The 23,026-nt window shown below is 38.6% G+C and overlaps 1 protein-coding gene across 50 annotated transcripts in view; it reads right to left on the bottom strand.

The window, feature by feature from the left end:
• PTPRD (protein tyrosine phosphatase receptor type D) overlaps positions 1-23,026 on the bottom strand; it is a 1,180,356-nt gene that overhangs the window by 647,989 nt on the left and 509,341 nt on the right. For 49 of the 50 annotated variants that reach the window (XM_032097314.1, XM_032097313.1, XM_032097327.1 and 46 more), the window contains one exon: positions 15,206-15,241. The exons of the other annotated variant lie outside the window; for it this stretch is intronic. The gene's annotated coding sequence lies outside the window, so the exon portion shown is untranslated. The remainder of the gene's footprint in view (positions 1-15,205; positions 15,242-23,026) is intronic. 50 annotated transcript variants of the gene reach the window in all.

Raw genomic sequence — 23,026 nt, 5'->3', positions numbered from 1 at the left:
GGGGAGCTGTTACACTCCATCTGCAGGCTGTGCCCGAAGTTCAGGATGGTACTGGTTCCCCAAAAGAGATCCATGCTTTCCCAGTGTATAAGGCTCTCCCAGATTCAGGAGAGCATGACAAGCATGAGCTAATTGCTTGGAAAGTTGCCCAGGACCTCCAATCCAAGATGGCACAATATGGACTAGGTTCTGCTGAGGTTATGCAGATAATAAGGGTGATAAATACAGATTTGCTTTCTCCATTTGATATCAGACACTTAGGTCAAATTCTATTTCAACCTGTACAATTTACAGTTTTTGAAACAACCTGGAGAAAGCTGGCCGGCAAGACTGCATTAGCAAATTTGCAGCTCCCTGCTGCTGATCCTAGACAGACAGCAGGAGTGGATGCTTTGATGGGGACTGGTCCCTTCTCTGATCCCAGTCTACAGGGTAACTTGCCCTCTAGCATCCTGCAGCAAGCACAACAGGTCGGCATGGCTGCCCTGTTGAAAACCATAGAGATGTCAGCATCCAGAAAGCGATATACTGAAATAGTTCAAGGGAAATCAGAGTCACTCCTCTCTTTTGTAGAGAAAGTCACTGCTTCTCTCGAGAAGCAGGTTGAGGATGATGGGTTAAGACAGTTGTTGTAGAGGCAGTTAGTGAGAGATAACGCAAACGAGGAGTGCAGAAAAATCATAGATGCCTTACCAGGGGATCCTGAGGTAACAGACATGGTCGAAGCCTGTGCTAAGGTGGGATCTGGGAACCAGAGAAGGTCTGCTTTGGCTGCGTTCCTGCAGCCTGTTCACGCATCTTCTGGTCATGAACCAAAGCAACCAAAACAGGTGAAAAAACGGAAGCGGCCTAAGCCGAGCCAAAAAGAGAACACAGCAATCCCCCAGTGCAAAAGGTGTGGCAGGCCAGGGCATTGCACGGGCTACTGTAGATCCCGGACTCATGCCGATGGTCAGCCTTTGTCGGGAAACTTCCGCCGGGGTGCAAGGAGGGGGAATTGCTCTCCGATGCAGTCACTCCCCCAGAGGGTGGCACAGGTACAGGCACAGGCCTACCCAGCCACCCTAGAGACAGCACCCAGGGATCAGACGGCACCCAGGGATCAGACAGGTTTGACGTCCACACCGCAGCCACAGTCGTCTTAGACTCTAGCGGTGTTTATAAGGTTCCCTTGGACGCATATGGACCCTTAGCCCAGGGATCCAGTGCGATGCTGGTGGGAAAACCTGATGTTGCCCATCAAGGAATCTTAGTGCACTCAGGAGTTATTGATGCTGACTTTAAAGGTCAGATTTGCGCTATGGTCTCCACGCAAAAACCCCCTGTAACTATTCCTGAAAAGACCTGCCTTGCTAAATTAGTGCCTTTTAAGTCTTGTGTCCCCAGGATAGAGCAACAAACTCACGAAGATAACGGCAGTGGATCTACGGGACTTCCACAGGCCTTCTGGACTGCAGACATCTCTGACCAAAGGCCACAGATGACATGTACCCTGATCCTGCTGAACGCCCGTCCACCCCGAACTCAGCTTCGAGGTTTGATTGATACGGGTGCTGATGTAACTATCATCTCCTTTTCTGCATGGCCTCCCGCATGGCCTTTAGCCCCGGTGGGATCGGCCATCGCAGGATTAGGAGGATCCACACAGAGCTATTTAAGCGAACAGCCTGTGATGGTGAAGGATTTAGAGGGGCACACAGCTACAATTAGGCCTCATGTTGCTACCACTTCCCTTAACCTTTGGGGGCGGGATGTGTTGGCAGCTTGGGGCGTAAGGATTGGGACAAATTTTTAGCAGGGGTCACTGTGTGCAAGGGTGCACAGTATCCTACACTGCCTTTGTGGTGGTTGATTAACACACCAATCCGAGTCAGACTCTGCTCAGTTAGTTGAATTAAGGGCCGTTACCATGGCTTTTCAGTGATTCTCACAGGAACCTTTGAATTTGGTTACTGACTCTGCTTACGTAGCAGATATAACCCAACGCTTAGATTGTTCACTTCTGAAGGAGGTGAACAATGCGGCTCTGTTTTTGCTGTTGCAAACCTTGTGGTCTGCAATTCAGGCTCGAGTGCATCTGTATTACATTCTGCACATTCGAAGCCACACCAATTTACCAGGGTTTCTAACAGAAGGCAATGCCAGGGCTGACATGCTGGCCAACCCTACGTGGGTAGGGCCTCAGCCTGACAAAATTGCACAAGCCAAGGCATCGCACGGTTTCTTCCATCAAAGTGCACATACCCTGCAGAAGCAGTTCCATTTAACGCCAACCGAGGCGCGCGACATTGTCAGTGCTTGTGCTGATTGTCAGGGACTCGCTGCGCCTTTGCCAGCGGGGGTAAACCCCAGAGGGCTAAAAGCCTTGCAGATTTGGCAAACAGATGTAACTCACGTCCCTGAATTTGGTCGGCTGAAATATGTGCACGTGTCTATTGACACTTTCTCCTCGGCTATGTGGGCTACTGCTCACACTGGAGAGAAGGGCCGTGATGTCACTGCCCATTGGAAATTGGCTTTCTCAGTCCTGGGCGTGCCAGCTTCTGTGAAAACCGATAATGGTCCTGCCTACACCTCGGAGAAGACGCGGCAGTTCTTACACCTATGGGGTGTAGACCATACCTTTGGTATCCCACATTCTCCTACTGGCCAAGCCATTGTCGAATGCGCTCATGGTACCTTGAAGTGTGTTTTGGACAAACAGAAAAGGGGAATGCATGGAGAAACCCCACAGAGCCGACTAGCAAAAGCTTTGTATACAATTAATCACCTTACAGTATCACAAAATTCAAATAATCCTGTTATTCTGAATCATTTTCTCTCATTGCAGTCTGCGGGTGACAGACAGCTGCCCTGGGCAAAAGTCTGGGTACGGAATTTCCTCACTAACCAGTGGGAAGGCCCACATGACCTTATCGTTTGGGGTCGTGGGTATGCTTGCGTTTCCACAGATACTGGAGTACAGTGGCTACCTTCAAAATGCGTTCGCCCTGACCTACGGCAGCAGAGGCAGAACAGGCAACCTCCAAATGATGACCAGAACGCCAACCATCCAAATGGCAACCAGAATGTAGATCATCAGCCTAATGAGTCTTCTGATGATGACCAGGATGTCAACCATCAGGCAGATGGTCCTTCTACAAGCAGAGACTGGGATGGTCCTTCCACAAGCAGAGACTGAATTTTGAATTTCTTGTTATGGAGTGTCATACATGAACTCCCTAATTAGCTTGGTCTTTCCATGTTAAGTGTTTTGATTAGTTAATTTTGGGTTACACAACTTTAATTGAGTGTTAATGTTCACCCATCAGTCCAGGTACAAATATCAAGTTCTGCTATTAGTGTTTTCACTTGTTCAAAGCAGTTTATCTGCACCAGTTCCAGTTAAAATCCCCTAGTTAAAAGTGTCCCAGTTAAAATTCCCTTTCCAACTTAAAAAAAAAAAAAAAAAAAAAAAAAAGTTGTTTTTCTCATGTTCTCTGTATACTTTTGCAAATGTTTTAAGATGTGTTGGATGTATTTTAATATTTATTTTAAGGGTTTCTACTTTGCTCAGAACCAGCTCCAAACCCCAGTTTCTAACAGCCAACAGCCAGTTTTAGACCTTTAGCCATTGGTCTGTAAGCTCGCTCCATGGCAACCTGAATCTTAATAAGGACATGTTACCACTCTTACTCCAGCTGCTACAACCCCCCTGACAACGACGAGCTATTGGTAGACAGAGATAATCTGTCAAAAGGGAAGCACCAATCACTTAGGACCAAAGGGGTGTGCCATGGGCGGTCTGTGGGCGGACTGGGGCGGAGCAAAGGCACTATAAAATAGTAAGTCAGCCTCAGAACAGGGGCAGACCACTGCAGATTTAGTTGTAGTGGGCGCCCGTGCTGGGCACTTAAGCCTTACTCCTATTTAGGAGCCTTCAATAATTTTTCTCTGACTTTTGGGTTAGCTAAAAGTCAGCCCAGCACTGCAAGTTTTCCAGCGGAGGTCCAGTGCTGTCTAAGCCCAAAGATCTCTAATCCCTGCATTCCCGGAAATACCTCTTGAGCCACTAGGATCCCAAATTTTGATATTTTCCTGATTTTTATAATTTTTCAATTTTTCTGTTTTAATAAATTATTCTAATTTTTCTAAGAGTTGTCTCGTTCCTCACATGGAGTCAGATAGTTAAAGCCTTAAGGACATACTTAAGAATTAATATCTGATGTAGATTTCTATTTAGGATTAATAGTAGGGTGGTTATCTTATAAAACAAAATGGGGGAATTGTAGGTACAAAAATGCTGTTAGTGAGGATCTTCTTGTTATTTTTCTAAGTCCGTGAGAGACTTTTTCTCTCTCACAGAAGAGGTAACAGGGAATGTAAACAACCAAGCCACCTGCAACCTTGAAAAGTCTTGTTTATGGTATAGTAGAAAATATTTTGATAATGGATGTTTTAGGATTTTGGCCAATCACCCCCAAGGGGTGGCTGGTCCTTTGTCCAATTAGACTATGAAGAAAAAAGTCTATAAAAGAGTTTGTAGAATAATTAAATAAATCAATCTTGCTGCACAATTCCTGCCTGCTGGATCTTCTCCTCTTCCTCCTCCCTATGGCTGCGGGACACGGTGATATACCGTAGGAACCAGGCCTGCGGTAATACTGTTTACTTCCTATAAAAAAGTAATAGAAAATCTGGTGTATTAAAATAAATTTAACACTTTTTTTAGTGTGACACATTTCAACCCATATAGAATAACTAATGACAAAGAGTTTTCAGAAATTAAATATATGCACATTAATAAATTGAAAAAAACATTTTGATATACTAGATGTCACAATTGCTCATTTATATGTTACATGAACTTTAATGTTTAGACATAAAACATCTTTTTGATTAATCCTATTTTGAAAACACAGAAAAAATAATTATGGCATGAGAACTAAAAATTCTCATTAAGAACTGTCTCACAATAATGTTTGCACTTTGAAGAAAAAATTTATCCAACAAAAGAAAAAACCAGTGTGAAATTTAGTTATCAAATAAATTCTACATCACGTGAAATAACTGAACAACTACCCACAAAACCTGTCAGGCCACAAAAAACAAGGCTCTCCCTTGAACCAGTTATAAGGAAAGATAAATCCCATACAGTTCTTAATAGAAAAACAGTGAAGGAAATAAACTTTTTTTTTAATGTAATGTGAATGTTTTTCTTTACCAAGTTTGACTTACGAGTGAATGTTCTGGCTTTCTAAAACAGAAATGAGTACTTACATGTGTCTTAACTAGTGATAATGTGTAATCTATTATATCAAGTTTGTGTCTTCACTAGAGGAAATAATGTATAATTTTTTTATAAAATAATAATTAATTACAGCTCATCAGCTTGGAAAATTCAATAAATTAAGTTTGCTATATGATATGTTGTAGAGTGACCAAATAACATACTTGACCTGTTACTTTTACTGAATCAATAAATTTACAAGTTATTTTGCTGCTTATTTGGCTGAATTTTAGGAAATCAAAATGCATACATTGCTGTAGATTGAAACCATTGTGCAAAGTATTATTAGGAGAATCAACCACAAAATGCATTTTGATACTGTTAATGAACTAAGAACATATTCTTTTGGTATTAAGTCTACAAGGTTTTCTGCATTTAAGGATAAAAGTAAAGGACGACAAAATGGATTACATAATGGATTCCTACATTTAAACTTTTTGTATTTCCTTGTGTGCTTCAGACAAAACTGAGGTAGATGGTCACTGTGGCATAACGCTTCACAATTTTGTTTGATCCATTTCCACCAGCTGCAGATATATCTCACAGCTACTGGACAGGAACACTTAATAACACAGAAAATTCAATTTCAAGAATATTGTTGCAGCAACAATGGTGAGCAGAACAGCAAATGAGAATAGGAAATGCAATTGTTAAACATTTTCTTTCCTTCAAGAGAAAATTTTCTATTCCCTTTACTAAATTATCAACAGGTCTGCCTCATTATCCATGGCTGTTATTTGTAACTTACGTCTCTGTAGCCTGGAAAATGTTAAAAAACGTTGTTCTATTTAATCTAGTGTCATATAATGAACCCTAAGTGTGAGCCAAAACACTAAGCTGCAGCTCCTGAAACTTATGACCCAGAAAAGATATCAGCTGCATACTAAGGAAGATGGGTGCAGTGCAGAAGAGAACACAGATTCTTTAACTACAATGCTTCAAAGAAGTCAGAAGATTCTTCTAAGAATACAGGGAAGTCTTGATGTTATTGCTGTTGTTAATTAGAAGGGTACCATAAGCATGAGAAAAGATGGTAAACATTATGGAGACAAAAGAAAATTTGTGCCCAACACCTAATGATACAAATCCAAAAATGCACTTAATTTTTTGACCATGACTGGGCCATGGGACTGTATTTTGATGACTTTTGTAGTGTCATTCCTTAGAGAACAAGACCCAGAGAGGGACTGTGTGTAGTAGTGAGGGAGAAAAGAGTAGTGTACTTTTTTTATAGATTAATCATAAAGACTTTAAGCAGGACGGGGAAAGGACGCAGATGTCTCTCTTTAATATTGAAGAGAAGAAACAGCTAATGCAAGTACCAGGATTTTGGTGAAAAAAAAGAAAATATTAATTTAAGTGAGAAAAAGGCAAAATAACTCGTCATAGTGGAGATCTTGCACATTCCCCAAGGATAAAAGTTGGGATGTTCTGGAGAGACTGCAAAGGGCCTCTGTAGTATAAGGAAAAGCAGGAGGTGAAAGTGGTAAGCACAGAAATTATTACCCAATAGTCAAGGAAGAGACACATGAGAGAGAAAACCCGAACAAAAAGGAGAGACCCTGCATTGTTAAACTGAAACTGGATGAGATGGGAATCAGCATCTCACTGAATATTCACTGTTGTAGTAAGTACATGTACAAATTGGTAACATTTTAGGGCCTAGTAGGAGGGTGGAGAAGAAGAAAACAAGTAGTAAGATTAGTCAAAAACTGAAGACTGAATCAGAGAATCATTGAGATGGGTCAAAAGTGAGACAATTCCAGAGATATTCAGCAGTGTAGCTCCAGTATCCTTTTGGACTCCCCTTACATTTCTCTCTTCAAGTAAAAGAACACGAGAAATGTAACCTGCTGACTTAAATGTTTGTGCATGCAACTTAATTACTAGTTTACTAACTGAACAAAACAAAAAGTTTGATTGGGAAAGCTTGAAATGAGACCAGTAGAGAATAATTTCCATTTTTATTTATTTGTACTTCATAGGAAATGTAAAATAAGTTTCTTTTAACAAAAGACTTAGTTTCTCTAATATCAGTTTGTTACACTGTGAATTAAAGTTAAGGTCAAATAAAAATGAAAAACATGCAGTAGCTGGTATTTGATTTCAAAGAAGCACAATTCAAAAATTAGGGAAATAGCAAAAATTTGAATGACGCAAATTTTTTTCTCCCATATAATGCCTAAATTCTAAAAGAAATGCATTTTCATCTATTTGTATTAAGAATAATAGAAACTTTCTATCACAACCTCCCTCCTCTTTGTCCCATTTCTAGAAAATACTTAGTGGAAGCTTGTTTTCTGTTGAGTTAGTCCTGATTTGTTTTACAGCCTTTATGCATCATCCTATTTTATCTTTTCCCTTTTCCCTAACAGATTTAGGTTCTTCCTTATGATCTTATTAGATTTTATCTTTTTCCCTTTGATGAATTTCTCAAACATGCTCAAACAGAACTGAGCTTTGGTATTTAAGAGTTTTAACACTATGTTCATGGTAAAGACTGTTGCATACATTCTCGTAAAACAGGAAGTTCAACATTCTCTTAAATAGTCCCATTAAAAGTTAGAATTCCGTTGAGCTATCATAATTTATTTTGAAAATTGTAGTATTAGTAACTGAAATGTGTGAATTTAATAAAATATTATTTATTTTCCATGATTTTATAAATGCAGAGGACAAAGGATTGGTCATCAATGGTGTGTTTTCTTTGGTGACTTCAGTCATTCTTTGACTTCAAGTTTTGGAAGCTAATGTCCTGTTAATTTCCCCCTGTTATGCCTTACAGTATTAGGTATTAAATACTAATATCAAATAAATTACTTTTGACTCAGAAAAAAACTACTCATTAAATAAATTTCTTTTACAGTAAGATGGAGTTTACAATCTTATAAAAATGTGATATTTGGAGGCTATAAAATTCTCTTATAGAACTACTTGACATTTGTAAAAAAAGGAAGAAATGTTGATGGAAAAAAATTAGAGGGAAGCTTAATTGTTATGAAATATATTTTGGCCAGCAATCTTTATTACAAATTATCATTTTTACAGCTTAAACATTACTGAAGAAAAAAGTCACCAAGGAAAACATGAGAGTGACTAATAACTTTGTCTTGTAAGAGGTAAATTCCCTCTAGTTTAAAGAGTTTTGCAAGTTAAGAAGACTTGCTCGATATCCAAAAAGTGAACAGTTAAAATTCACATATGTGAATTTCTCTGTCTTTCTCAAAACTTACAGCACAGCTACAGCTGTAGCTGTCCTGAAAGTAATATGAATGTTTTACATAGGACACCATGAAATATGTCTCATTCCTTTTTACTGCAAGACTATGTGTGTTTGCATGTATCAAGAATTTTTTTCTTTTATTAGTTTGCAGTATTAAACACATTTCAGTGAAGACTCTGAGGCAAATTTCTCCATCAGACATGGTCTGGAGCCAAAGACCACACTGCAGGGAGAAAGAAGCAAGACCTTGAAATTAGTGATGAGAGAGGGACTCAAGAGCCATGAGTGGAAAGCACTGAAGCCCTGAGGAGAGGCAGTTTTGACTCTTCTGCACAAGCCAGGAGAGGAGCAAGAGCAGACACCCTGTAGTGATTCAAAAGCAGCCTCTGGTGAGTGTGAGTGAACAGGACCACAGTGAGGAGAGCAGGCAAACAGTGTGTGGTGTGGCAGTTCATGTGTCAGTTTGCACAGCGAGGGAGAGCACTCACCCACCAGCAGTAGAGGTAATCTCAGCTGGTGGTCACCACGTCCTTGGAGGAAACACAGCAATGTTTTCCACTTGATGGCCAACCATGTCCTCAGCATTCACCAGAAAAGATGTGGTGACACAAATGAAGTGCCCATGAAAACATGCAATTGTCCAGGTTACAGGCTACAGGGAGTGCCAGAGCCTGGTGCTGGAATGGAGCAGTAATAGAGATAACAGCTGTGTGACCAGGTGGTTAATCTGGTCTGCCTGGTGACAAAGCTGAGAGAGTAGGTAGAAAGGTTAAGAAGTATCACGGACTCTAAAGATGAGATAGAGTGCTGGAACCGTGGTCTGCCTCCACTGAGACAGGAGCAGGCACCAGAAAAAACTTCAGATCTGTGTGTTCTGCATCCTCCCCCTGCCAGGCTGAAAGGAGTAGATCAAAAGTGTTGCAGGCAGTGACACTGGGATAAAAGACAGGCCTTGTCTACTTTTATATGGCTTCGTGGCTTTAAAGCCATGTGGGGGAGGAGATAATATAGCTCTTGGCAAGTTGTGAAATGACAGACCAAAATTAGAGGGACAGAGTGCTTGTGAGGGCACCGCGTTGGTGACTCTGAGTTGTGCTAGTCACGCTGGACCACGCTTCAAGTCTTATGAAGATGAGGAAGGGGTCCTGAGGTAACAGAAACCAAGAGGGAAATATGGGGGAAATATCTCAAATGAATTAAGGCATGTTCCTTTAAGAAGATAACGTGTCTCAGCCCAGCTGAGATGCCATTACACCAATACACGCAGCACAGACAACAAACAGGAGGAGCTTGGAGCCACCGGAAAGTTATGACCTTGTTGATATTACTGAATCTTTGTGGGACAAATCTCATGCCTGCAGTGTGGCTGTCAAAGGCTACAGGCATTCAGAAGGGACAGGGATGAAAGGATGGGTGGAGGAGGTGCCCTCTACACCAAGAGCCTACTGACAAAGCCCTTCTGCTCCAGCTCACAGGCTGTCGTCCTGTGAGGGGATTTCAACCACCCTGACATCTGCCGGGAAAGTAGCATGGCAGAAGCAGGCAATCTAGGAGACCCCTGGAATGCATGGAGGATAAATTCTTAAGCCAGATGATAAACATACCAACCAGAGGGGACACAATACTGGATCTAGTGGTGATCACACCAGTGTGTGAGTTAATCAGGGATGTCAAGATTGGAGGCAGCCTGGACTGCAGTGATCATGCATCAGTGGACTTTGCCATCCTGAGGGATACGTGTCAGGTGAAGAGTAAAATAAATGTCCTGAACTTCAGAAAAGCAAAATTCCAGCTCTTCAAGAACTTAGTCAATAGAACCACCCTGGAAAACCACCCTCACTGACAAAGAAGCAGCGAGAATGCAAGAATTAGCTATGCGCAGGAACAAAAATTTGGGCAAGAAAGGAAGGAGACCAACATGGCTGTGAGTAAGGAACTTCTGGTCAAACTAGCAGGCAAGAAGCAAACGCAGAGGCAGTGGAATCATGAACAGGCATCCTAGGAAGAGTACAGGGACTCAGCCTCGTTGTGTCAGGATGGGATTAAGAAGGCCAAGGCAGATCTGGAGCTGAAATTGGCAAGGGACCCAAGGAATAACAAGAAAGATTTCTACAGGTATGTCAGCCAGAAAAAGATCAAAAAAGGCTACCCAGTGAGTAAAACTGGATGAGAAAGCTGAGGTAATCAAAAACTATTTTGCCTCAGTCTTCCGTGGCAACTTCCAGAAGCTAATGTCACTTCCCACACCTCTCAAGTGGGTCGACCACAAGACAAGGACTGGGGGAACTAAGGTCCTCCCATTGTAAGTAAAGATCAGGTTCATGACTACCTGAGGAACCTGAAAGTATGTCAGTCTATGGGACGAGATGAAATCCATCCCGGAGTCCTGAGGGAATTAGCTCATGTGGTTGACAAGATAGGCTCCATGATATTTTAAAAGCATGACAGTCAGGTGTAGTCCTCGCTGACGGCAGAAGGGGAAATATTGTACCCATCTTTTTAAAAAGGTAGAAAGCAAGACCCTGGAACTACTAACCTGTCAGCCTCACCCCTCTCTCTGGGAAGATCATGGAACAGATCCTCATAGAAGATGTACAAAGGCATACAGAGGACAGGGAGGTGATTCAGGACAGTCAGGCAGTGTCATCAATGGTGAGTTTAATCAACATATTTTTAAAAATAAAAAGGTATGTATCATAAAATATTGGCTATTTTAAATATTTAGTCTTCGTACTAACTTCTAAATAAACATTCTGAAAGAGTGCATTTAAATTGCGTGGTCCATTAAAAATACATTAGTTATAAAGAATTGAAGTCTAGGAATGAATGTTCTGTATTAGATACATCTTTCATATTATTTTGTCTGTATCAATTAATCTAAGTCTTTCCAAAGAAACTGAATATACTGACATCTACACCATTCAATCAATGGCTTTGTGACAGAGCTATAAATACCTGAGTACCAAGAGTGGGAAGGGAGAGACTATTTGTGGAAAATGAGGATTATGGCACATCTGTAATCACCTACAACATCAGCATTCATACAGTAAAATGGATGACAATAAAAAACATACACCTGAGAGGAATACATTATCTAAAGCTAGCATAAGCAGCATAAATGTTTCATTACCATGGAAATAGTGCACAGTACATGACAGCAGAAAAAGTCAGTTGAGATGGGCAATTTTAATTTATATTGATATGATCACAGGTGTGCTTTCAATCATTTCACCACTTCAGGTTTCTCATCAACTGTCACTAATAATTTCACATGACAAGCACAATGCTCTTGTGACATTACAAATGTAACCTGGAGTTACTTACAGTGCCTGCTGACTGGCAAGCCACTGTCTCTACTGCCAGGGCAAAACTCTAGAAACCCTATTTAGTACACCAGAGGTCTCTCAGCCTCTCCATGATGCACTGTGGCATTTGTGTTTTATGCAAAGTGTGGCTGATGCAATCAATGTAACTAAAAGTTTTGACAGTGCTCTTCAAAAGAAACAGTGCCTTCTGGGTGAAGATGGAAAAGAAGCAGGACAGGATTCAGAATTACCATGAGAGAGAGATATATATGATCAAAAACCTAAGATCATTTAGGGATTCATTCAAGTGAAAAGCAGGATAATCTTAATCCATAAGGCTTTCTGGCTCACAGACTCTTCGTGCTTTAAATTTCAGAAAATCTTAACTAAATTTCCTGTATTGCATGCCCCACTTTAGCTCTAATAATACTGCTGTGTCTGAGGTCTAGTTGGTGCCAAGAACATATGAATCAGGAAGTAGCATTCATGATTGCAAATAAATACTGTATTGTGAGAACACAAACAAAAGACAGTGAAATTGCAAACCCAATGCATTCTTAGTTTAACATACCATTTATATAACAAATCTTGCATATTCCTGCATAGTGCTTTTCATCAGAAAATTCATACCTCCTTCCTTTGCCCTGCATACTTCAGATGACTTTTAGAATGAATTCTACAAAACACTATTAGTATGAAGAAGGTTTATAGTTGTCTCATTTCATGTTTTTTGTCCCTGAAATCATGCTACTATTAAGATACATTAGTAGCTTTTGAAAAGAAATTGTATGGGCAAAGTTAAAACACAAATTTTGTCTGAGTCCAGTGATAAGGTCTATCAAACAAGCTATTTCACCATAACATACGTATTAGAATTAAAACATCATATAGTGTTAAATTTCTAATTTTAATGTATATTTCCTGTATACAATTTTTGACCATTACAACTAACTTAATCAGAACTCCATATACACACTAATATTATGATTAATAATAATATGATAATATCCATATATAAAATATTGTTTGCATTAATATGAGTACTTTTTTTTACACTAAGGATGGTAGAGAATTGCTTTAAAGCAATTTTTAGTAAGAAATGGGGGTCTTCTATGAGAGTAACAATTAGATTATTACACAGTAATGCCATACTGGAGCCACTAATAACCATGAATGAAAATATAACTTCTCATGGTACAAAGTGCTTTTACATGTTATTTATAAAATATATGCTCACCTCTGGTTTCCTTAATTCCATTTATTGGGTTTTCTTTTCATTTGTTGTGCAACTGCTTTTTGTTGTGTCATTTTCATACTAAATTAGTATGAATCTGATAATTAAATGTAACTGTCATTATAGGAATTTAAGAAACCTAGAAGGAAAATGCCCAACTTTCCTAGTAGTTATAACTGTTCCTCAGTAACAGATGCAATGACATTAGAGAAAATGTTACTGTCATTTTCCCTTTCTTAAAATATTTTACTTTAGGATGACTGTTGCAAAAATGGACTAAGTAGCATTTAAACAGTTCCATTTCAGAACATTCAAATATTTTCTTTGTGCTGAAGATTATTCCCCATGAGAGAAGGATGAACAGAAGGAAACTATGCTCTTCTGCTTCCTATTTGCTTAGCACAGGTGTCAACCGAAGTATCAACACAGACAACAGAAGGGATAAAATCTTGGCTTCCCTGATATAAATGGCGTTTCTCCCATTGACCTTAATGGGTCGGGGTTTTTTAGAGCTGTTTCTGGACTCACAGTTGCCAGAATGTGAGACTCCACTGAAAAGTCAACTTTCTCCACTGTGTAAGATGAAGGCAGATTGGATGTACATGGTAGTCAGAGCAGAACATTGAACACTGATGGTTCATGGCAAAGTTAACATGCTGTAGAGTGCAGAGCACTTCCTAACAGTAACAATATATAATTTGCTTCTTTCATTTGACATTGTCTCATAAATAAAAGATAGGGGGATGATGAATTATAGTTTACAAACATTAGAGCTAAATAATCATCGTTGATTGCTAATAAACTACAATGAAACCTGATTCATACAAATCAGAAGTTGTACTGCAGCAATAAATATGTAGGAGGGCACTGTACATTAATAACAATTTTTATGCTGTTTGTTTGAATATCAATTTATATTTGCATAGCTCTTGGCTAGAAACTAGTGGGAAAATATTTCTTCAACAGGTTGAAACAAATCACTGTCAGCAACTCACTTTTCTGCTATATTTCGAGTTTGAAACATTTACACTTTGTCATCATAAACCACCTTTCTTGACACAGAAGACTAAGAGTTAAAATTATATTGTTGTTAAAATTTCAAACCTTATTGAGATATTAATTTAAAATTGGTTTTACACCAACACTGAGAAACTCTACCTTTTCCTTCATATTCATTACTTTCACAAAATTATTTGCCTGTTTTAGCAACGTAATTATAGTGACAGTAGTATTAGAACTTCTATGGTACGGTATAGTTTCTGTCAGCTGTTAAGGTTAGACTCTCTGTAGTGAATCCTATTGTCAAAGCTGCTAAAGGATGCTTTACACACACATAATTGCTACAGTTGATCCAAATTCTACAGTAATTACAGTATTAGAATAAATGGGAACATGGCAGCATATCACCTAAGAATCCTCTGGCAGTACAAAGATAAGTACAATTGCTGTGCACAGCTTTGTCTAAGCCTTTTAAGGCAATCTCCAAGATTCCACTATGTAAGTAGCAAAAGATCAGCTTTCAGACTCCTATTTTTAATTCCCACCACAATAGCTGTGCATTCTGTGGCTGACTGGAGTTATTTGTGTTTGCCAGTATTTTTGAATAATGGACAGAGGTAAGGAAATAGAACAAAATACACAAAAAATTTCTCTCTTCAGTACTTGAAAAAAAGAATTCCAGTTGATGAAATTCAAAGCTACTCTTGCTATCTTAACATTTGTTTTTAAATTTCAAAACCCTGATTGTTTTTTCTTTCTCAACCCCAGCATTGCTCTTTTTGAAGGACCTGTCAGTTCAGTGCAATTTATGATGGGTCATGAAAAACCCTAGAGGCACACATTCCTGTCTCCTTAAAAAATTTGGAATTTAGGTTCCAAAGAATGAGGAACTTATTTCGATGAATAAGTTTAAATCACAGACTATCAAGAATACATGTGATTCAATTAAAATACTAGTAACTTTCCTTTTATGTAGGTTAGCCTAAAAATTTAATATGAGCTGTCACAATCAAGCCTATTAGTAACATAAACTTTTCCAGAATCTTGCATGTTACACTGCACATAAAACAAACAACTCTTTGCTCAGCACCCAAAGCCCATCCCCCTTGCCCTTGTCCCCCTTTAAAGGACTAGTTCATTTAACATTTATATTGTTAAAAAAAAAAAAAAAATACCTTGTATTCCCCCGTCTAATTGCAGACCAACAGAACCTGCAAAGTAAGAAAAAAAGTCTGCACAATTAGTTAATGATTACATATATGTACACACACAGGTAGACAAACTGACTATTTTTACAAGTAGTGAATGTGCTATCTGATAGTGCAGTGATAGGTACAAAAGCAACTGAGCAGTCAAATATTTCCTTCTAGATGCACTGAAAATGATTCAGAAAGCATAACAGGTAACATGTTGACATTAAACATAAACTCTTAGGTTCAGATAATTACCGTTTTTAGGCTGATAGTTAGCGGCCTCCTATTCCAGGAGCTGCTGAATGTTTTAGCAGTCAAAGTGCTTTGATATTCATTTTGTACTATGTTTGAAAATATTACTGTCTAATGCAAATGTCTTGAGTTGCCCCAATCTTACACGGAAAAAAGATTTCACTATCTCCAACAAGGATACAAACAAAGCATCATGCCTAGGAAGCCTATAGTTTTTTTCTGGCCTAGGAAAATCCTAATCACAGATGAAAACTACTCTACACAGCATGCTCGGGTAGTAGAGAAGGACAAAAGGTGATGATCTTAAAAGACAGATTATTTCTCCTGTTGCAAAGAGCTTATGCTCTACTTGCATCTTTCATAAAGTAGGCTCATTTTTATGATTCCTAATTATTATTATTTTTCAAGTCAAACTATGTGAAATCAACCTATGTTAATGAAACCAAACTTTCCAAATTTCAAGCAAATATGATGATCATACAAATTCTAAACATAACATTTGTAACTATTTATTCCCATCAGTCCCTTTGAAGAGGTCTATGGTATTTAATTTCCATTTTCTTGTTTTAGGAATAATAGATTTGTATTTTTAAAAAAATCCAAAACCAAAACCAAACAAAATCCCAATAAAAATTATTTTTATGAAAATAGTAGCAGCAGGAATAAAGTGTCAAACTAGTGATCACATATTTCCTTATATGGGAGACTGAGTATCATCACTTAAAACAACATGATCCTCAGTCCCTGATTTATTTTTCATTATGCAGCAATACAGAAAATGGCTAAAGACTTTACAAGATATAAAGTGACATTTAAGATTCAACAAGGAACTAAAACTCCTCTAAAACAGAGTATATGAAATCGACAAAAAAAATTACAAGGGCTAGGGACTGTCTTACTACAGGAAATTCAACACATACGATCCAAGATTTGCATTTCTGATGCCTTAGGCTTTAACTTTTATATTTTTCAAATCCTGTACTGCCTAATGTGTAACTCTGACGTTTTGTGGGGCCTGTTAGCTTCTGTTCTCTCATGGTGGTTAGATATAAAAAAAAGCTTCTCTAGGTTTGCTCATCAAGAGCACCTCAATTGTCCCAGGTTCCAAAATGTATAAACTAAAAGCCTTTGAAGAGGAGGGGCAAACTTGGAGTAATGACATCATTAACTAAAGTTATAATTGGAGAATTAACCCTGATACGCAAATGACCCAAACTTATAAAAGCGTGAAGAACCTGTGACCCAGCATCCATCTTGGGTAGACTCCCTCATAGGCTTTACTCTCCCAGTGTGTACCTTTGAAGGCACTTCAAATAAATACCAACTTTTATTCTCTTTATCTTTTCTAGCCTCTGTTTTCAGGTAGCTACTTCAAGGCATCAGTTTAGGCACCCCAGATTGGACAAGGAGGCTTCTGGAAATCTTCTGGACTGAAAAAGATCCAGCTCAGCTCCCCCACTGCTGTCAGCATTTTGGGGGGGATAGTTGCAACAGTCCACAAGGTGTCAGAGCCCAAGAGCCCAAAAATTCTCCAGATTCAGCACAGACGCATGTAAGTGAATAAGGGTAGTATTTTGTTATTAGCACCTGGGTTGGCTGTTAAGAGATCTCTTATAATTTCGTTTGGTGTGTCTAGGGACTCATACGGTCCAAGGGGGTTCTAGTTTGTTGATTCCCCCTTCATTTGCTGTTAGCTCGTGAGAACTTAGTACTGCAGTGAGACTATTTTGGTCCACAGCCAGTGGTGGTGTAGTGGTTTAGGCTGCTATTTGGCAAGTCTAAGCTCATGGGTTTGAGCCCTTCTCCTTGTTCTCTGTCTCTCTCTTAGCTTATTAGTCTGTAGTCAGATTGCTTTGCTTTGTTTCTGTGATCTTTCCTGTTTATAAGCATAAACAATGGGCGGTAATTTTTCTCGTACAGAGACTCAAATAGCCAAAAGTTTGCCATGGAGCTTGTAATAGAAAACTGGCAAAAATTGACTGGCAAACATTGATTCTGTACAAAACCGGAATTGATTAGGCTGTCAAGACTAATCTGGCCAATTTATAAATTAAACAACGATCAGAGGTGGCCTGAGTTTGGTATCCTGCATGAAGAATTAATATTGGATTTGATATCTCGCTTTCGTAAAGACCACTGTTTCTTAGAACTTGATTATGCAAGGCTTTTTATGGTTATATCACAAAATAAACAGCTACAGGGATCTAAAGAACATAAACTACTTTTAAAGAAAAAAGGGAAAAAGAATGGGAAGAGAGATCCATTGTGGGGAGGCAGGGAAGAGGTGGATGTGGACCTAGTGGCCCCTCCTCTGAGGCCTGGGCCACCCACTGCTTTGGCCTCTCCCCATCTGGCCGTGGCTCTGGCTGTGGTTCCAGCTGCGGTCCCAGCCCCTCCACCTCTGGCTGCGGCCCCGGCCACAATTCTGGCCATCACTGTGGCCCCTCCGCCACAACTGCCACTGTCTCAGCCAAGGGCGCGGGCAGCTTGGGGGGGGGAAACGCAGCTTCAGCAAACCACCTGCCAATAAAAGAACCTCCCTGAGCAAGACCAAGGGAAACGTGTTCTAATGCACCTTGTTGTTTGCAAAATACACCACAGATACCCCCCATCATGGAAGAGTTAACTATTCTCTAAAACCTTCATTGCAAAATAGAGAGCAGTAATTCCATAGTGTTTAATAACACAGAATTTTATATTGGTGATCAAAAAATCTAGCCATTGTGCCATTACCAGGAAATTTGAAGAGCGCGGATAGCATCTTTACCAGATTTATCAGTTTTAAAATAGAAAACCAAAGAGCAAAGAGAGAATGTAAGGGCATTAATGGAGTCACAGTGCCAGTATTCTAGATGAAAACAGGGCTTGCAGATTTAATTATAATTTTCACATAGACTATGTCCATAGTGATATTTTAATCTCTTATTCTTCACAAAAGCAATAAAAAGACATTTGGCATGAGGAAGGTCAAAAGAGTACCAGCTATAGAGACACAAACAATTGCAAAGTCCTTACAAGCCCTTTGCCATGGATTGTGTTGTTTTTATTCTCATTTACAGAACTATTTTACTCTCCTTTAGAAAGCAGGACATCAAGTGCTGACTGTATAATAACAAAGGGAAAGCTTAATATCTATATATGAATATAGATGACCTTTAGAGGTCTACATGGAGAATGTTAGTCTTTAGGGTCACCCGGTAGCATGATTTAAAGGATACTCATATATACTTCAGTCCTATAAATTATTATCTGAAACACATTATTTTCACATGTACACATGCACTCACATATGGGGCATCCAAGGCTACTGTGATTTATTGCTCAGTCAGTATCTGAATTCATGTAAAAAGTATGCATAAACTGAGCCAGAAAGATTTTCAATGAGCTTAGTAACAAAGTACAGTACATATCCAATCGGGAGAGAATGAACCATAAATCTCATGTCTACTTGTGTTAGTTATGAAAGTAATTTTCTCATGCAGTCCTGATCAGAAACATAAAGGCAAACTAAATGAAAGCTTCTGGAAAGAAAAAGCTTCATGTAAGTGACACTTCATTGAACAGTCAGTGGGAAATCACAACTGCATAACATCTGTTTCAACCCTGCAAATAAAATTAATTTAAATTAAGTACATAAATAACTTGCTATGCACATATCAACGTAATCAATAAGCAGCAGACTCCTAATCACAACTGCCATTAAGATTTGTAGTGAAAGATAAGAATAAAGAGATAATTGCAATCAGAAAACATGCTGAGTGGAAATAAATTACAGTGAATTTTAAACAGCGTTAAAGAAATGTTCAGAGGAAGTTTACTGCAGCATGTGAAAAGCCCCAGAATATGAGGCCAAACTACATCTTCCTTTCCTTGTCCCTCATCACTTCTCTTCTAATGTGTGAAACTCAATTCCTTTTCCCTTGCTGATTTTGTTTATTGCTTGGAACAAATATAGACCTAAAGCTACCATCAGTTTCAGACATTATCTGAAAGAGAAAGCCATCTCTAAAGACTCATCATTCTTTTTTTTATTCCACACTACCTTGTAGTTCTGTCCTATACTATGTGTCTTCCAACTTTTCAGATGATCTTTTCTTGCACACAACTTCCCTATTCACTCTTTTGCTCTAAAATTGCTTATGAAAGAGCTCTCTGCACTCATTAAGAATACCCTTGTTTCTTGGCTTTATGGTCTTTTTTACACCAAAAGTCCACAGCATCAACTCCCTTTAGGTTTGGATACTCCTTTTTCTATCGCTTCTCCTCACACACCTCTCAGATTTACCCTACTTGCCATTAGCTGGAATGGCTAATACATGCTCCTACCCTTCCCCAAAGTCACTTTTCCCTTCCTATTTTCCTCTGGTATTTCCTTCACTTCTGTGATAGAATGTGGACTTGTGCTATTCATAAAAGGTACTCTGAGGAGAAAGCCATATATGTGAAAAAAAGAAACATCCTCAGATTTCAGGAGATGCAATACTGTTCCTAACTGATTGCTAGTTTTCCCTGCCTTTCTCTTGTTCTCTAACCAGATTTCATCTTAGGTGAGTAAATCAATTACCACTTTTCTTTTGCTCCTATCGGTCTCCTATATTAATTCTGATTTTCTTCTCTCTTTGACCTTCTATCTTCTTCCTCTATTAGATAGTGCTTTGCTTACTCTATTGTAGCCCTCATATTTTTCTGTTCCACCAAATTATAATCCACATCTTTAATTTTGTCTCAGATTTTACTGGTGCTATTTAATTCACTTTTTTCCCCTAATGGTCATGTTTGGCTTTTCTTTAATTTCTTCTCTACTCTGTCCTTCATTGGGACAGTAGTTGAAGGTAACAGAGGAAAAGCAATGATGGAAATGAACCTTTGCCTGTAGTCATCCTTTATTAACAACAGGAAAAGTGAACCTTCTTTCTTCCCAACCCACCCAAATTCAGATCTCCTCAGTTTTCTGTTCTTATGTAACTGCAAAACAGGAAGACTATTTTAAGTATATAGCTTGTTCAGAATTGCATCTATTTCAATACTAATGCAATTATACATATATATACTTCTTTACCCAGTTGAGTATTTTCCCAAAATTATAAGATTCACAGAAATAGTAAACCTTTATTTCAAAAAAATAATTTTGCTCTCCAGAAGTTCCCTCAAATGTCAATGTCATGTTCTTTATGCACCCTACATTTTTAAAGTAGCTCAGGGAATTCTGATTCCAAGAGAAATCAGGATAGGTTCCTCTAATGATTTTTGCTTGCAAAGATAGTGACTTGTGACATAAACAATTGGGGTGAAATTCTTCCCTTGATGACTTATCACTCAGGGATGCTAATGACTTCAGTAGAAAAGATGGTTGAACATCCTAGGGTACAATTTGCTTCCTACTGTTTTTGCGCTTACTGAGATTGAAGATTACTCTAGGGAAGATACTGTATGTGAAGCAGAGAAACCAATTGTGTCTGAAAAAGATGTTGATGGGTAAAGAATAAATAAGCAAAGAATTGCATGCATATGCAAATAAAGAGCTTAAGCTAATGTAAATATATACATACATGGTTCAACTGTGTAAAATCTGTGGCATGTATGCTAGAACCAATCCATATGCTATCATCACCAACAGCATCTGCTGGAAACTTAAGGCTCCCAGCAGCTTGAGACAAGCTGTGACACTGAGTCAAGAAGTGTGAGACAGAGGTAATAAAGAGAAGGAAATATTTTTAGCAGAGTGAATACATTACCACAGTCTTGATATTGGGGTATAGTCGGCCCCTAAATATCACTTAATGCAAACTAACAACTTTCACTATATGACATCAGGGACATCAAAATTATGAAGATGTTTTGATATTATTTTTCCTGATGGGAAAATTTTGTATTGGAAAACAGTAAAAATTTATTTAGTTAATACCCTTGCTGATTTCTGTCAGTGTAAAAGTATTTTTAAATTACAGTCATAGAATGTCCCAAAGCATATGCATAAATGAAGACCTACTACACACATTTAACAGGTATAGATGGATTCTATGCCAGCTAAAATATTTCATAACAACAAAACTCAAACACACTGTACAGTTCCTAATTAAAAAAAAAAAAAAACAACAAAAAAACCTCCTGCCTAACCCACCCCTCTCTGCAAACAATAGAAAAAGAACACAAAGTGTAATGAGAGGCATTTTCAGTCCACTGAGGAGCAAGGTATCCCAAAGCTCCTATTCTGTTCTGACTCATTACAACTATGTATATATAAAGAAACCTACAGTTTACCTTACTGTCAGAAAGAACATGAATACAGAGAGTGAGGTAGAGAAATGGAACAACATGTAAAATGTGAATACCACAGTTATTTTCATCATTACATCATCTCAGACAAATATAAACCCTTACTCAGTATACTTCATGGAAGTAGATGTGACTTCCTTGAAATTTTGTATTAAACTAAAAGGCAAGATATGTACTGCTAAATTCTTTTTTCTGTTGGTCAAATTAAATATTTTCATCAAATTCTGTGTTCAGACTTTGCCGGGAAGCCTCTAATATTTTTATTTGAAATTGTTTAGTTATTTTTAAATAGTGATACAAGGTGATATGCATGAATGTAATGCACAAAAATATGTTGTATATATATACACACACACATACATATACACACATATTATACCTATATAATATGCCAAAATATATAACAGAACCTCATGGGGAGTTTTAGCTCTCTTTTAGGTTTATTTTATCTTAGTTAACCTTAAATGAGTAGGAAATGACAATAAATTATAGTAATTCACAACTTTTTCTCACTGTCAGAATTTTTGATTCCAACCTCTGTCAAGAACCAGCCCACAAATGAACTGTTAAAGAAATTGTTTGCAATTCCAGTCATTTACTAAGTAAGAATCATGTAAAAGGAAAGAGATTTCTCCACATGCCCCAAAGCATGTTCCATTGGCAGTGTCAGGAGAGAGATTTTGCTGTGTGGAACTGAGAGATTACACATTAAGGAAGTATGGGAGAAAAATACATAATAGGTAACCATGAGGTTATAAATACTTACGACTTGTCATGAGGTAATAAATATTTATGACATAAATATGATACATGACACACCTCTTCTCTTCAATGAGTAAAATCTGGCCTACAAAGGGAACTCTCTTTACGAGCACTACATAATCTCTTTACGCTAGTATTATTTTGTGACATACATATGCCCTAAATAGTACCTCTTAGAATATATATAAGCCATTATTAGCACGTGAAGAGGAGTCTTTACAGACAAGTGGGTCAGCCCTTACCAGGGGCTGTTCACAGTGTATACGCTTCTGGCTTGGCACTGCAGCAGTGTTGTAACTATCCTGCTGCTGATGTTCCCTAGTAAGGAAGAGTCAGAGGAATCAAGTTGTTGCATCCATTTTCCCACCCTGTATGTCAGTAAACACAAAACCTTAGTACATGTACAGGTGCCCAGGTGCTGGAAGCAAGGGGTTACAGGGAAGAATAGAAGAGTCCAAACAGGAGCAGGTATTCTGGTGTGTGAGGGACCAATCCTGGAGAAGGGAAAAAGAG

The sequence above is a fragment of the Corvus moneduloides genome, chromosome Z, assembly GCF_009650955.1.
Source record: "Corvus moneduloides isolate bCorMon1 chromosome Z, bCorMon1.pri, whole genome shotgun sequence".
NCBI classification, from domain to species: Eukaryota; Metazoa; Chordata; class Aves; order Passeriformes; family Corvidae; genus Corvus; species Corvus moneduloides.
The sequence above is the reverse complement of the archived record's forward strand: the minus strand, read 5'-3'. Positions and strand labels throughout refer to the sequence as shown.